Here is a 17650-nt window from a genome sequence, read left to right on the forward strand (position 1 = left end):
CCAATACCATAGAAACTCTTTATGAAAGTAATATTTCCCAATTCATATTCTGAGGCCAGCATTGCCCTGTTACTGAAACAAGAAATAAGGGTTATAAGAAAACATTTGTAATCAATATTTTTCAGGAACATGGACATAAAGTTTTGAACAAAATAAAAGCATGTCAAATCCAACAATATAGAAAAAGAATAATAAGTTATGAGCAAATAGGTTTTATAGCAGGAATGCCATTTCACCACTGAAAAATCAATCATTATAATTACCATATCACTATACTAAAGAAGGAAAGTCTTCATGTGATTATTTCAATAAATGAAAAAAAGGATTTAACAAAATTCAATATTTATTCATGATAATAATAATAAAAAAAATCTTGTTGAAAACTAGAAATAGAAAGAATTTCCTCAATCTGACAAAAGCACCTAAGAAAACCTATAGCTTACATTCTACATAATGGTGAAAGCTGAATGCTTTGCCTCTAAGATCAGAAACAAAGCAAGGATATTTGCTCTCATCATCCTTATTCAACACTGAACTAGAGGGTCCTAACCAGTGCAATCAATTTTTTAAAAAGGAAATTAAAAGGTACACAGATTAAAATGGGAAAAATAAAACTGTATTTACTTGAAGCTGATATAAGTATCTGGTACAAATCCTATGAAATCTACAAAGGAATCGCTAGAACTAAAAAGTGAGTTTAGCAAGGTTACACATTAAAAGGCCAATATACAAAAATCAATAGTCATTCTGTATAACATCAATGAATAATTAGAAACCCCAATAAAAAGGTTTTATAATAGCAACAGAAAAATGAAATAAATAGATCTATATCTAACGAAATACGTGCAGCAGCTGTGTAGAAAATCAGAAAACTAATAAAAAAATCAGAACAGATCTAAATAAAAGGAGAGATATACTGTGTTCATTATTTGGAGAAGTCAGTATTGTAAAGATATCAATACTCTTCGAATTGGTCCAAAGATGCAGTGCAGAATTTATATGTAGAAGAATTTATATGTAGCCACAGATCGATTGATTATAAAATTTACATAGAAAGCAAAAGAATTAGAATAACAAAAGCAATTATGAAAAATAAGAATACTGCCTTTGTCCAGACTTACTATAGAGCTACGGTAAGTAAGAAAGTGTGGTATTGCCATCAAGATAGACAAATAGATCAATGGGAATACACCTACACATATTCAGTAAATTATATTTTGACAAACGTGCAAATGCAATTACAATGAATAAAGGACAGTCTCTTAAATGGTGCTGAGACAACTGGAATTTCATATGCAAAAACTGAAAAAAGAACTGACAATACAGAAAATTTACTCGTAATGGATGGGGAACAAATATAAGACTTTATACAAATTCTTTGAGAAAATAGGAGAAAATTCTTTGTTATGCAAAATTTCTTAGTTTATATCTCAAAAGCATGAGCCATTCAATTTTAAAAAATCAAACTGGACTCACTCAAAATGAAAAACTTTCCTCTGTGAAATATACCTCTAAGAGAATATGAAAACATACCACAGATGGGGAGAAAATATTTGCAAAACAAATATCCTTCAAAGGACTTATATTCACTATCTTTTCAAGTCTTAAATTTCATTAATTAAAACAAAACAATAAAAATGAAAAAAGGACTTCACAAAGGAAGACATATGGATGCTAAAAAAGTACATGAAAATTTGCTCTACATCATTAGTCATTAGGCAAAGGAGATTTAAAGCCACAATGAGATGCCACTGCATACCTATAAGAATGGCTACAATTTAAAAACAAAACACTGATAATACCAAGTGCTGACAACTAGAGCATTTATATGTTCCTGATGGGAAGGCAAAATAGTAAGCAACTTGGAAAATAGTGTGGGTGTATTTTTATAAAGCTAAAATACTTTTAACATAAAATCCAGGAATCTCACCCTTAGTTATTTATCCAGGTTAAATAAAAACATGTTTACCCAAAAACCTTTATGTGAATGTTTAATAGCTATGTTCATCATCACCACCACCACCACCACCACCAACAACAACAACAACTAAAAAACTGGAAACCAAATGTCTTTGAACTGATGTGTGGATAAAAACTTGGTATATCCATGCAATGAAATCTACTCTGCAATATAAAGGAATGGATACTAATAAACACAGAAATAAGTTGATCTCAAATGCATTATGCTTAGAAAAGAAATTCACCTAAGAAGATCTTAGATGCTGTAAGTTAAAATGGAATGCAAATATGATATTCTAATGGAAATAATGCTATAGATTTGAGGAAATTATTCTATCGTTTTATAGAAATAACTGCAAATGCACAGTTAGATAATAAAAAATGATATACATTATAATGCATTCTAAAGTTTGTATATATGTTGATTAGATAAGGTGACAATGTAGTCTCTATGGAGAGAGAAAAAGAATTTTTATCATCAGAAGCTCCTTGGGGATGGGAATTGTGTTTTTCTGTCAATGCTTATCATATCTTAGACACAAAGGAAGTGTTTTCATCAATTATATCTTTCAAGATCCTGAGTGTGTTTATTATAGTTGTTTTTTATTTTAATTTCATCTTAAATTAATACATCATTCAACTGTTGATTTTCTTAGTTCTCTTGTAGTATTCGTTTGTGAGAATTTTGGTTGCAGGCTAATTTAATATCTATGTTTTTATTGCTCTATCTTCTCCTTCACCCCTTACTTATTTTCTTCCTCTTTATTTTTTGCTGAACATTTCCTGCGTCTTAGTTTTACAACCACCTTTTCAGGTTGTCCCAGTTCTGATATGCTAGTACAAAAGAAGGTCTTAAGTTGGCTTTTATGGCAGTCTCTTCCTTTATTGACACCGCAGATCAATGAGCCAGCAGGGGGCTTAGCTCGTTCCTAGTTTAGAGGTTATATCTGTGTCCTCCTAATTTCCAGGTATGCAGCCTGATGTAAGCCTCGGCAGCATTATGAGTAGCTACCTGTAGCCCCTTTCAGGAAAGAATGGGGGTTGATCTAAACTACAGCACTGAATCTGACCATGACCCCTTAACTTATGTGAGGTGCTTTTATTTCCTGATATCCCCAAAGTAACTGAACCCATGGAAGTCTCTTCCATGCTGAGCCTTCCTTACTACTTTCCCTTTCTTTCATGATTTTGATATATGGGTATGCTTTTCTTGTTCGTTTGTTTTTTTGGTATGACTATCAATTTTTAATTTTAAAACTTTTTTTTATAGTCTTTCTATGTATTTGGAGCAGTTAGGAGAGATGGAAAGCTCTGGATCTTAAAGCACAAACTTATTGTGCTAGTCTGGCTATAAGTCCTGTATATAAAAGACTCTAAACAAATATTTGCTAAACTGACTTGTGTAAAATTGCATCTAATGTGAAACATTACAGTTATATTCTAAGTTCTTTTTTTTCCCGCTTACTTTCAGTCTATGTATTGCATAAAATCAAAATAAATGTCTCTGTGAGGTTAATAAGAATTAATTTTTTGGGATGATCTTCAGGCATCTTTGAGAAGACAAGACTTTTATAGCATTTGCAGAAATTGATCCAAGCACGTTTCTTTTTTAGCCTTATTATTTTATTTGTACGTTCCCCTATAGCAAATATAGATATTAGAGATCACATTTTATGCTATCGCCTTGGAATCATCAACTTACTGCTATTCTCAACTGTATCAGTAGCAATTCTTGCCCCCTAGTGATAGGCGAGGTAGAACTCTCTTTAGAATACATGAACTAACTCTTATTTGTACTGAAGCTTTTATTTTTTGACCCATTAGCATGTTGATGTCTCATACCGTCAGAAGGTCACAAAGCTTTAAAACACACAGAACTGAGTTTGATCTTAAAAATATAAAATCAAAGTTTCTTTTTTAAATCTTAGGAATAAGTCCTGGCTTTTACCTTATACTAGTAAATTAAAAATATTATCAGCTCATGCCTACTGGCCATTGATACTAAGCATAAGTAACTGTGAAATAGGACTTCCAAATATTTTTTCAAAGTACTTGCTTTAGTGAGACATCAAGAGCCCTTAGTTTAGTTTCTCAATGGTTTCTAAATACCATTTCCCACTAAAGAAACCAGGGCTCCTTGTAGAAATGGCTGACTTCAAAACTGGGGCAAGAAAGATAGAAGGTGAGAGCATCTTGTTTCAGAAGTGTGGAAGTGCTTAAGAAGAGATTGAGACAAATCAAAATGACGAGGGAGCCTGACTGAAGGGGCTCCCATTGGCAATGTATGGGACCAAGTAAATAATGAGAATAACAGATTAAAACATTGAAATAAATAAGAATCAATGAAATTATAGTGATATAAATAAGTAAACGAATAACTAAATAAATAATTGCATTAATAAGTAAATAAGAAAGAAAGGACAGCTCTTTTGGAAGAATGTTGACATAATCATAGTAGAAATGGTGGAGGTAGAAAATCACAATTTTGCAAGTATGATAGTTATGCAATAAATATCAAAGGATATTAAAACTAGTGGGTAAAAGATTAATGTGAAATGGGATATTTAGATAGTATCCAAATATTTTCTCATAAATTAACTAATTACTAATAAACTATAGAGTAACTATATGGTGGAGAAACCTATTAAACACTCCCTTAACCAAGAGATAAAAATTAAAAATCACTAATTAAAATCACTAATTAAAAAATTAAAATCACTAATAATAAACTAATATTATCCCTAAAATGATACACTGAGAGGGGCATATATTTTTGTGCTATTTTTGCTAAAGATGGATAACTTGAATCTAATCATGAGGAAAAATTAAATTCAGGTCAAGCGTTGTTTTACAATGTAATTTCCTTTAGTCTGTAAAACGTTAAGGTAAAGAAACATAAAGAAAGGTTGGGAAATGGTTCCAGACTAAATGAGACAAAAGAGACGTGACAATCAAATGCAATGCAAGATTCTGGACTGGCTCTTGGACCTCCGAGGAAAATAGCTATAAAAGAATTTTCAGAACAATTAGAAAAATTTGAATATAGACTGTGAATTATAAGATAGTATTATATCAATTTAATATAATTTTTGCTTTTAATAATTCTTCTGTGTTTATACAAAACAATGGTTTTGTTCTAAGGAAATACACTGAAGTATTTAGGGATAAGGGACTGATGTCTGGAATTTATTGTTGGATAGTTTAGTAAAAAAGTATAAATGTGTGCAATATACATACATTGTGTGTGTATGTAGGTGTGTGCGAATAGATTGATGAAGAGATGGATGGAGAGATATTAAAGGATAAAGTAAATGCAGCAAAATACTAACAATTTATTATTCTATAAAATGATATATGGGTGCCCTTTATAACTACTCTTGCAAATTTTCTTATGTTTGAAATTGTATCAAAACAAAAAGTTACTCTGCAAAATACTTGCATTAGAATGTTAAACATGTATTCCAAAAATATTGCAAATACGTTATTATTTTTGCCCAAATTATTTTTTAAAATACTTTTAAAACATCTTTAAGATTACTTTGCCACTTCACACACACAAATTTTTATACATATTATAGTTAGATATTTGTTAGAAATCTTAAATTAAATGTTATTTTTGGCCACTTAGTCCTATTTTTTCCTTGATCTCATTCTGCTGAATTCAAACACAGGGACTTATTCCTAAGACCTCTTTTCCTCACCTTCTCTCCATCTCCATTTCATTAGTACTTGCTGGTAGTTCTACCTTCAAAATATTCTTCTCTAACTCCTCTGCTCTTTCCCTACTCCAGACCCACTATTGCTTCTCATCTGCCCTGCCGCACTACCCTCCACCTGACCTTCTTGCCTCTGTGTTCTACAGTCACACTGGCCTTCCGTCCACCCCTTTCACAAACCGGGCAGATTTGTTCTCATCTGAGGAACTCTGTGCTTGCTATCTGAAACACTCATCCTCCAGGGACTCACTTGGCTGTCTCTTTCCATTAGCCAGGTCTTAGCTCAAATGTCACCTTCTCTGGGAGGCTTTTACTGACCACCCTGTACAGGGAAGCTATATTCTGCCTAATTTTTCATCCTATTACTTGATCTTTCTTCATAGAACTTATCACACACTGAACTTATGATAATATAGTTATTTTATTCCTCCATTGAAAGAGCCATAGAGGAAGGACTTGCCTGTTCAATCTTTATCAACGGAGTGCAGTGCCTGAAAAATTGTAGATGCTCAATAAATATTTATCAAAAGGGTAAAAAAATGAACAAAAGCTACACAAGAAATATAACCTTGTACTGTTTTTTCTACTGGACAATAATATCTCACTACTCATTGCTCGAGTCAGCAACTTGGGACCATGTTGATGCTGGCTAAAATGTAAAGATGCTGGGGAGAGAAGAGTAAGGACAAAAACCGCACAGCTGGACAAGCCTTCATAGAGTTAGACTAAGTCTGGGATATAGAATCATCCGGCCAGTTTGCTCAAAATGCCATTAATTGGTAGGTGGTTGCAACTGGAAGAATGCCATAAATATAAATGAATACCTGGGAGTCCAGCCCTGCTAGCATATGGTATGACCTTTAAGCTCAAATTTATTCAGGTGTACTACAAAGCATCAGTCAGAGGATAAACAATTCTCACACTTTAAAACATTATCTTTATATAACAAGAGAAATTATTCCACATGAAAAATAAACGAAGAACTTTACATTTTGAACAAAAGAGAAAACAGATAATATGAATCACCATAGCATTTGGAAAGAGCTGAGAGTTAAACCTCCGTATACCATGAACCTACTAAAAAATTCCATGCTTCCAGCTCACTAAGCTGCAAGTGTTTTCCAAGGGCCTTGAGATAATAAATCAAAATCAGAGCATGCTGATGCCTGTCCTGGTAATGCTCACAGAGGGAGCCAGTCAAAGCTTGGGACTGGCTTCCCTCAGTCAGTACATCCTGTAAACAGACAGTTTTTCTAACGAAAACTGAGGCTATCTAACAAGCTACACCAAGAAAAGCATTACCAAAAACCAAAGATTTTCAGTGTAGATACAGAATGAAAAGCTGTCTTTACTTTCTGTGACTGCCTTAGCACACTGTCAAATGAATATGCTGATAGACAAAGACAGGGAAAACCAGGTCAAGAAGATCGGCCTCGTTGGGAAGCTATCTTGATAAAATATATCAGTGAGGCATCAAACTGAAAGTCCCTTACAGCTGTGGTTGTCCAGCTTTCTATTTGTCACTGGAACCTCTACTTGACAAGGCTGTCACATTCAACTTGTTAAACCATTCCATCAGTGTCATCTATGATTGGTGGTTAACACTATATGACAAGGCCAGTCCATGAGCCCCAACGCTTTACGAGCCCTAAAGTTAGGCTGCTTAAAATCTTAGCTGGGTCCATCTAATTTCAGTATAGGGATCTGAATGTACTAGAATATTATTTTCTTTTCCTCTTTAGTGCACCATTTATTTAATGAAGTCTTCATTTTAATTTGCTATTTAGACTACCATCTCAGTATTTTCGTGTATAAACAAACATTTTAAAGGCTGCTTTAAACAATTTGATGATTCTGAAAAATCTAACACATCTATAGAACCACTAATTTAGGAACCTGAGCTAAATAAATAATAAATATGTCCAACCGTGTATCTACAAATTCACTCATCACTGCATTGTTGATAAAAGTAAAACATTTGGAAATTAACTAAATGACCAATGATAGAGAATTAGTTAAATGAGCTATGACTCCTGCAGGTAATATGGCACATGATACCTTTAATTGGTTAGAAAACAATAGTTCATTTATTAAGGTATTCTCCCAGTATCTACTGGGTATCTACCATGTATCAGCTTCTGCTCTAGTAATACAATACAGCAATGAACAAGACCAAACAATTGTGCTCTCATGATATTTTCATTCTAGAGAGATTAATGAGTTGGGAAAAACTTCACATTATGTGAGTAACTGAAAATAGCAGATTACAAAATTGTATGTACAAAATAATCTCAATTATTGAAAATAAAAAAGCTATTTACTAAGTGAATACTATTTGAATAGAAAGGCATTTGTGACTTGATTGGGTGCTGCCTGAGAAAAGTCAATACCTACTCTGACAGATTCCCACAACTTTATTGCCTCAGCACTGCTGAGACAGAAGCAAGTTATATCAATGCAAGTGGACCACACTCAAATGTATATTTATATATATCACATTTAAAAAAAATAGATGCACAAAAACAGAATGACAAGAAATTGAATTACGAAGAGAACTAATTTAGTAGCATAATTTCTCTCTATAGCAATTCCACACAGAAAATCAGTTACTTTAAAAAAAGTGCATATTGAGCAAAAGATCAGAGTAAATGGAATTAGATAGATGAGAGTTGGTTTCTGTAATGCTCATTTTTGTCTGTTTCCACTGCTGATTGGCCTCCTAAATTTACACATTCTTTCTTTGAATGAGTTTATTCACTCAGCAGCATTAAATAACTTGATTGAATAAAGATCTTTTAGTATAGATAATCTTTCCCTTAAACATTAATGTGTATTTATTTCTATGTTTTGAAGTTCATAGACCAACAGAGATATTTTAGAGTTGGTCAAAATGTGTGTGTGTGTGTGTGTGTGTGTGTGTGTGTGTACACATTGGATAAACTACCTCCAAAAAATAGATCTGGAAGGGAACACACTAAAATATTAATAATGATTATCTAAGGTTGATAGGAAAAGGAGTAATTGTGAGCATATTTCTTTTTCTCAATTTTTATGAAAAATATGTATTATGTTTATAACCAGAAAAACAATCAAAGAGGATAGGTGACAAACTAATACTCCCACAAAGAAAGTGGGCGAAACAAGCTTAAATCATTTATCTGGCTAAAGGCATCATAGTACCACTAAAATAATGAAGACTGGATAATTAAAATGTTCAAAGGAAGAGAACCGTAGAGAGGTGAGTTGGTCTTTCCTAAATACTATTTATCAATTCTGAGTACAGAATAAGAGATTAAAAATCTGGGCTGTGCCTAAGTAGAGACCTATTGGTGGGAGACAGAAAACTTGGAGCACTTTTGGTGGTCTTCTGAGGCTAGAGAGAAAACTGAATAATTGATGAGCTTCACAATCCAAGTTGTTTTTCTCTAGAGTTATTGACATATTCTAAAGCTATGAAGAGTGTAAAGCTAATATGCTATGAGAAAACCCCTGAAAATAAAAATAGCATTTGCAGCATAGTCTGAAAACTATGAAAGCCATGAGTTCCCAAAACTCATGAAACATTTCAAAAAGTTTGCAAACAAACAAAAAAATAAGACAAATACAAAGAAAATTACACCTAGGCATATCACATTAAAACTGCTGAAAACAAAAATGTCTTCAAATAAGATCTGTATTAGTTTGCTCAGGCTGCTGTAAAAAGTATCACAAACTAAATGGCTTCAATAAGAGAAGTTTATTGTCTCATAGTTTTGGAGGCTAGAAGACAGAAAGATCAATGTGTCAGTGGGACATTTTTCTTCTGAGGGCTGTGAGGGATAAATATGTTCCATGCTTCTCCCCTAGCTCTAGTGGCTTCTGGCAATCTTTAGCATTCCTTGGGTTTGGCTGCAACAACCTGATAACTGCTTTTATCTTTGCATGATATTCTCCCTATATGCATAGCTGTGTCCAAATCCTCCCTTTTTATAAGACCATTAGTCATATTGGATTAGTGGCCCACTTTACTCCAGTATAATCTCATCTTAATTAATTTCATTTGCAATATTCCTATTTTTAAATAAGGTCACATTCTGAGGTACTGAGGGTTATAGCTTCAACACACTAATTTTTAAGAGACACAATTGAATCCATAACAAATTATTGCCTTAAATAAATGTATAATTTTAAATATAAATAAAGGTATTGCCTTATGAACAGGGACATGATAATGCTAAATGAACCATTAACAAATCTATTTGAGTGACACATAAAATTCATAATGTAAGATGATCATATGAGTATAAATCCAGGAATATAAGTTTGGTTTCTCAGTCAAAAATCAAGCAATGTAGTTTATCCATTTAATAGAATAAAGAAAACATGATAATTTTAATAGCTGCATGAACATATTTGATAAAATCCAAGATCCTTTCATAATAAAAAAAAATTCTTAGTAAATCAAGGAGTTACTTCCAAACATGATAAAGGTGACTTTTACCTTTAATATTACACAGCTAATGTTATACTTAATGGTGAGTTATTGAAACCTTTATCCATGACAGTGGGAATGATTCAGGAAATACACACTCTCATAACTTCTATTCAACTAAAAATTGGAAGTCCTAGCCAGTACAGTGAGGAGAAACAAATATGCAAAACCTGAAAGTGCTGGGATAGAAGAAAGAAAAGAAAAACAGTATTATCCTCAGTGACTTTTGTACAAAGAACATAAAGATATCCACGAATAAATTTTTACACTCAATACTTATATTTAACAAGGCTGCTTATACACAGTTAATGCATGCATGGTTAACGTACAAAACTATTGTCATTTATAACAACAAATAAATAGCAAGTGAAATTTTTAAAAATATAAGTTACAAAACATCAAAAAATCAAATGTCTATAAATAATGCTAAAAGAAATATTTAAGAATACTATATTAAATATTATTTGAAATTAAAAAAAATCTCAGTAAATTTGGGAATATACTATGCTCATGAACTGGAAGGCTCAATACTCTAAAGATAGCATTTTTTCCCCAAATTAATTCCTATATTCAACATTCATAATTTGATGCTAAGATTTGTGTGAAAATTAAAAGTGTCTGAAGAGCCTTAAAGCAATCCTGAATAGAACAAATCTTTTAATCAAGATTTATTATACAGTTACAGAAATTAAGAGGATGGTATTAGTTAAGAATATAGTAGACCAAGGGAACAAAACACTGTCCAGAAAGACTCACTCATAAACAGCTGTTTGATTTACGACAAAGGTGATCCTGCGGTGCAATGAGGAAAGGCTATCTTTTTTCTTTTTATCAATTACTGGACTGGATCCATTGAATATCCATAGATAAGAAAAAAATTTGATGCCTATGGCACCATTTACCAAATTCCATCCCTTATAGATTATAGTTTTTACTATAAATGACAGCTTCCAAGAAAGATGAAGTAATGAGCTTCTATTTATTTTTTTAAAATACATATTTTTAAACCTGTTGTCAACACACGACAAAAAACAATGATGGATAGCAATCCTTAAAGACAGAAAACAGATGAGGTCCAATTCTCCAACTTTTTGCCCAGGGAAAGTCATCGAATGGTAGTATAGGGACAGAGAATCCAGACAGAACTCAGCATTGAAGAGAGCTGGTTTTGCTAGGAGGCCTAAGTGGCTAGCCTTTGAAGGGCAAGGTACCAGAGAGGAGAAAGCTTCATAGAAAGACTCTGCAGATTTCCAGAAGGCCCCACTCAGCTGAGTACTGTTCAGCACACATATGTGAAGGCACTGCCAGGAACTAGGAAAAGGGCTACTGGAAAAAAAATGGTGCTTATACGGGACCAGAAAAAAAGTCTATTTCCAGCCAGAGTGGAAAATCTGTACTTCATGGGCATCAGGTCGAGTACTCAGAAGGATTTTGCTTCAGTAGAGAGACAAAAGTAGCCCAAGTTAAATCTTGCGTTGGTCTTACCTAACAAAGCTTAAAGTTGAGACCCAGAAGAATCAAACTTTTTCTAAATAATTTATCCATGTACCAGAACAAAACTCAGCAACAAGGTAAAATTCACCATTTCTAGCATCAAATTAAAGAAAAAATAAATTACTAGGCATTTAAATAAGCAAGAAAGTCTATCCCATAATGAGGAGAAAAATCAATCAAAGCTCATCAAATCTATGACAGGTTATAGAATTAGTAGACAAGGATAGTAAAACAATTATTATAACTGCATTGCATATATCTAAGATGCTGGAGAAAAGGCTGAACGTATTGCAGAGAAACCCAGAAGGTATAAAAAGACCCAAATCAAACTTCCAGAGGTAAAAAGTAAAATCTCTGATATGAAAAAGACATTTTTCTGGGATTAACAGAGAATAAACATTTCGAAAAAAAGATTAGTAAACTTCAAGATATATCAATAGAAACTGAAAATTGAAACACGGAGGGGGAAATAAACAATGAAAATGAAATGAACACAGCATCAGTGCACAGTAGAAAAACTTCAAGTAGCAGAGTATGCATGAGATCGGAGTCTCTGAAGAAAAAGAGAAATGGAGTGAGGGCACAAAAAAATGAAGAAATAATGGCCAATTTTTTTCTAAAATTGTTGAGATTGCCAATCCAGTGATCCAATAAGCTCAACAAACCCTAAACAAAGGTACGTAAATAAAATTTCCCTAAGGCACATCATAATAACATTATTGAAAATCAGCGATAAAGAGAAAATTATCAAAAGCAACGAAAGAAAAAATATACAGTACCAAGAAACAAAAGTAAGAATGACAGAAGATTTTGCCAGTAATTATACACCTTTAGCAGGGCAGAAAATACTGGAAGATGGAAGAGCAACATTTTTAAAGCACTAAAACAAAACACCACACCAAACCAAACCAAAATCCAACATAGAATTTTTTACCCACAGAAAATATCTTTCAAAATTTAAGGCAAAATAAACACTTTTTCAAACTTACAAAAATTTTAAGAATCCATCACCAGCAGGCTTGCATATTTAACACCACACACACACACACAAAATGTAAAAGGAATTCCTTCAAGCAAAAGAAAAAGAATGGCAAACAGAATTCCAGATCACACAAAGGAATGAAGAGTACCAGAAATGGTAGCTGCATGGGTAAATGTAAAATCTTTTTGTCATATATTTAAATCACTACCACATTCTCTCCTTCCTTTCAGTACCCCACCTTCATGGCTGAAACTGCAACAAGCAGTAATTGTGTCTCTATCTCTTACTGTAAATTTACCATTGACAGTAAAAAATAAATGTTGTGTGATTTACAACCAATGTAGAAGTAAAAATCATGACAAGAATAACACACAGGCCAGGAGGGAAGAAACAGAAGTAAAATGTTCTTCTATTATATGGGTGTTGTACAACAGCTCTTGAAAGTTGATTGTGATAAGCTCAAGATGTATCCTCTGACCCATATAGCAACTACCTAAATAACACAAGATATATAGCTAAGCCAAGAAAGAAAATAAAATGAATCATAGAAATGCTTGATTAATTCAAAATTAATTTTTAAAAAAGCACACACACACACACACAAAAAGAGAGCAAAGGACAGAACAAACAGAAGACAGATGGTATAATTAAACCAAATCATATCAATAATTATATTAAATGTACATAGTCTGAACATGTACATTGAACCAATTCAATGTCGGATTGGTTAAAATTGAAAGGCCCAAGAACAGGCTGCCTACGGGAAGTCATTTCTAACCACAATAAGGTTACAAATAGGACAGAAAACCATATACCATGCTGACACTAATCATACAACATGCTAATGTTAATCAAAAGAATGCTGGAGCGGCTGCTATATAGATGGCCGTCTGTGGGAGAAGCGACAGAAAGGCCTGGCACAATGATCATGAGTGATCCTGATGTCTAGCCCGAGGCCAGTGTGAGAGAGGTGAGTCCATCAACCACATTCTCTACTTCCTTTCATTACCCTACCTTCATAGTTGGAACTGCAGCAAGCAGTGATTTTGTTTCTCTTTTGTTGTAACAGACATCATAGTTGGGCTATTGTTTCTAAAAAGCATTCACCACTAATCCGTCAGGATGTTCAAAACAGAAGTTCAAGAAGCCATTGTTTCCATAGCTACATTTAGTCTGGCTGCACCCAGTGTACTCTATGCAAAACAATTATCCAAATATAATAGGATGTCAACTTTTTACCAGGTTATAACCTATGCAGAAAATCGAACATAAACTCTTTCACAGCCTTACCTAGAGCAAAGAGAGAGGCTATTGTTATGTTGTAATTAAATTACTTTATCTTCTTGATTGTCAGAAAGCCTAGTTAGCAGATCAAAGAATGCATGAAAGCAAGTTTCTTAGTTAGAAGAGAGGTATTTTTATTTAGAAAATACATTTCAGAACAATGACCTTTTATTTATAGTGTAAAATAAGAATATGAAATAATTAAAATAAAATTAGCTTCTGAGATGAAAAATTTTCTCTATAAATACTGTAGAGCGTATACATGCTTTCATAAGCACCACTTTATTTAATCCTTATATGGAACCCATGACACAGACAGAATTATTCTGATTTCATAAGAAACTGAGCCCTGAGTAGATAGGCCCATTGCTTAAACTTACAAGACATGTAAGCCACTCAACTAAAGTCTTTCATTAACAATTAAAGTAACATTAATGCTATATTGAAACTACCTCATGACATATGTTGCTAATTAATTTAATCTAAACAATTGACCCTTAAGTTAAAATTATTTTTAAAACTGTAATCTTTTTAAATTTGAAGAAGAGTAATGAGAAAAATGTTGGCTAATTCAATATTGATTTTAATGTCAGAACCAGGGTCTATATTTAACTATCAAATTGATTATTTTATTTTTCCAGACATGTTAACCTAATTGAGTTGCTCTGGTACCATCCATTAACTTTGATAAAAAGCACTGGGGAAAACATTTTTCATTCTTGTAAAGACTGAAATCATGATTCAATGCCTCACTATTTCAAACATCTTTGCTCCAGTGTAATATGCCCCTGACTTTTTCAAAATAACATATTATAAGGTACTTCAAATTATAATTACTTGTATCCTTAAAGGAATCATTTGACCTTAGAGTTCCATTTTACTCCTGTCAATAAATCAATTAGAATGCTTGCTGAACATTTATTATCTGATCAATGCAGAAAACACACAAATAAAATATATTATCCTAGTTCTCAATGGGTTTACAATCCAGAGTAGAATATAAGAGAAGGGGAACCACTGAGTTAAATAAAAGGATAAGGAGGTAAATAAAAAGGTAAGGAGATAATGAAGAAAAACTAACTTTAAACAATGAGGACAAGGTAACAAGATGATAAAATTATCAGTATACAAATCATATAAAATAATATATTTTTAGGTCTAAACTAATGTGAACTGAGAGGAACTTCTTTAACTTAGAAGAATATACCTGTTCAAAACCTGCAGCAAAAAAAAGAAAAAAAATGTGTGTGTGTGTATATATATATATATATATATATATATATATATATATATATAAACACACACACACTTAATAGTGAGACTTTAAAAGGATCTGTTTTGATTTAGAGAAAAACGTAAATATACACATTAACACTACTTCTTTTCAAGATTATCTAGATATCCTAGTCTAGATAGAAGAAAAAGAAATATGCTTTTTGTTATTGTTATTTATAGGTCTTATGTTTACATAGAAATAAGTAAATCTACAGACAAACTAAAAAGGCTATAAACAGAGTTCAAAAGTTTTACAGGATACACTCTACAGCCATGCCACCCTGAACATGCTCGATCCCTTCTGATCTTGGAAGCTAAACAGGGTTGGGCCTGGTTAGTACTTGGATGGGAGACCACCTAGGAAGACCAGGTGCTGTAGGATTAAAAAAAAAAAAAGTTTTCTGAGATACACCAACTGGAAGTTTCCTTTCAGCTTACAAAAGACACCTTGGTCCACTGCGTAAATTAAAAACTCGTCGATGCCCACTATCCCCAACATTTTTTTCTCCTGAGTACCCAGTCTCCGTTAACTGCTGCAAAATTTGCCCAGTTGACCAAGGTGAAAATTCCTTTATCATCCTAGACTTTTCCATCTCCCTTATCCCTAAAATTTAATCAGCTAATCCTGTTGATTCTACCTTATGAATCTCTCTCCAATCCAACAACTTCTACTGCTTCACTGCCATTTCCCTAGTAAAGCCATAACTATCTCTTGTCTAAAGAAATATTATGTTTAAAAACTGCTTGACATTTACTTTTTTTACTTAAAAGAGTATAGAGAATATAAGAATCTAACATTCTCATCTAAAAAGCAATAGCATCTCACCTGGCCTCCCATTTTTCAGCATTACATCCCTCCCTCTACTTCCTGTTCAAAGTGATATTCCTAAAGTGCAAGTTTGATTGTATAGCATCTTCATGTCTAAAAATTTGTCAGTGGCTCACTATTATTCTCAAGGTAGAGTTCAAATTCCTTAACAGGCCTTAGAAGGTCCTGGACTACATATGCCTCCTGAATACCATCTGAAGTCTGATTTCTCTTGCCTCAAATTCTTGCTTTACACCCACACTTGACCTCCTTTCAGTTCTGGAAACACACTATGCTTGTTTCATATATGTTTTTTTTCTTCCACCTAGAATACATTTCTTTACTCCTTTGCCTCCTTCTTTCTCTAATAATTCCCACTCACTCTTCAAATCTCAGGTTAGTTATTACTTCCTTCAGAGAGCCACATTTAAAATCTCAAGTCTGGGTTATATGTTCTTCCTGCATGATCCTATGGTATACTCTATTTCTCCCATCATATCACTTTACCATATTGCATTAAAATTATTCTGTATCCTCACTAGATACAGTAAACTGCAAAAGAACATGAATTTTGTTTTGTCCACCATAAATCCCTGGTACTTACTAGACTTCAATAAATATTCCTTGGAAGAGTATTTTAATAGAAAAAAAGTTTTATGGGATACTATATCAATGTAGAATGACTAATCGTTTAACCATGCAGCATCCAGCAAGAAGTTTTTCAAAAAATTTATTTAATTTTATTGAAGGACAAAAGATCTAAATAACATGGAGACCTATCAAGGAGACCACAAATATTCCCAATTAATCTATAAACTCATTACAATTCAAATAAAAATTCCAACAAAACTATTCAAAGAATTGGACAAATTGATTCTAAAAATCTATAAAAATTAAAGGATCAAAAATAGATAAGGCCATATTGTACATGAAAAACTAGAGAAAGGGATTTGTCCTGGCACACTCAAAGACTCATTGTAAAACTATAATCATTAAAGCAGCGAGTTGTTGGGACAGAAACAAAAGCAAAGGACTGAGGAAACAGACTATATATATGTATATGGTACATGACAGACATAGCATTACAAATCTGTTGTGAAAGAATAGACTATTCAATAAAATGATGCCAAGACAATTTGTGTTCCATAATGAAAATGGTAAAAATAGATCCCTACCTTATACTGTGCATAAAAACAAAATATTCCAGATGGGTTAAAGACCAAAATGTGGAAACCCAAACTGTGGAGTTTCTCAAGAAAATATGGGAGAATTTAGGATATCAAGATAGAAGGATTTTTTTTTTTTAATATGACAAAAAATTGTAGACTACTTAGAAAAAATTGTAAACTACACGAAACTTAAGAACTTTTCATACATCTAAAGATGTTTTAAAGAAAATGAAATATCCTTACTAAATGATTCTTTCCAAATGTAATAGCACAAAGGATGGGTGAAAGATAATAGGAATAAGATAATCTGAGGATATATAGAAAAGAAGAATAACAAAACATCTGTAATGCTTTTACTTTACATTTTATCAAATACTCTTATCTTTTGTTTCCTATTTATGAATTTTTATAAATGTAGCATCATTATTTGAATCTGGTTAATTTGAGACATCAAGTCTATGCATATAGTCTTTAGATTTTTTAAATTCTTTC

The 17650-nt window shown here is 32.7% G+C and overlaps 1 protein-coding gene and 1 non-coding gene across 2 annotated transcripts in view; one reads left to right on the plus strand and one right to left on the minus strand.

Moving 5' to 3' along the window:
- The window catches only part of TMEM232 (transmembrane protein 232), a 156725-nt gene that overhangs the window by 19648 nt on the left and 119427 nt on the right, over positions 1 to 17650 (minus strand). The window lies entirely within an intron of this gene.
- Positions 15445 to 15563, plus strand: LOC120590993 (5S ribosomal RNA). Its single transcript, XR_005649820.1, has one exon. It is a non-coding gene; the product is annotated as a 5S ribosomal RNA (ribosomal RNA).

Source organism: Pteropus medius, unplaced genomic scaffold (genome assembly GCF_902729225.1).
Source record: "Pteropus medius unplaced genomic scaffold, Ma_sr-lr_union100, whole genome shotgun sequence".
NCBI classification, from domain to species: domain Eukaryota; kingdom Metazoa; phylum Chordata; class Mammalia; order Chiroptera; family Pteropodidae; genus Pteropus; species Pteropus medius.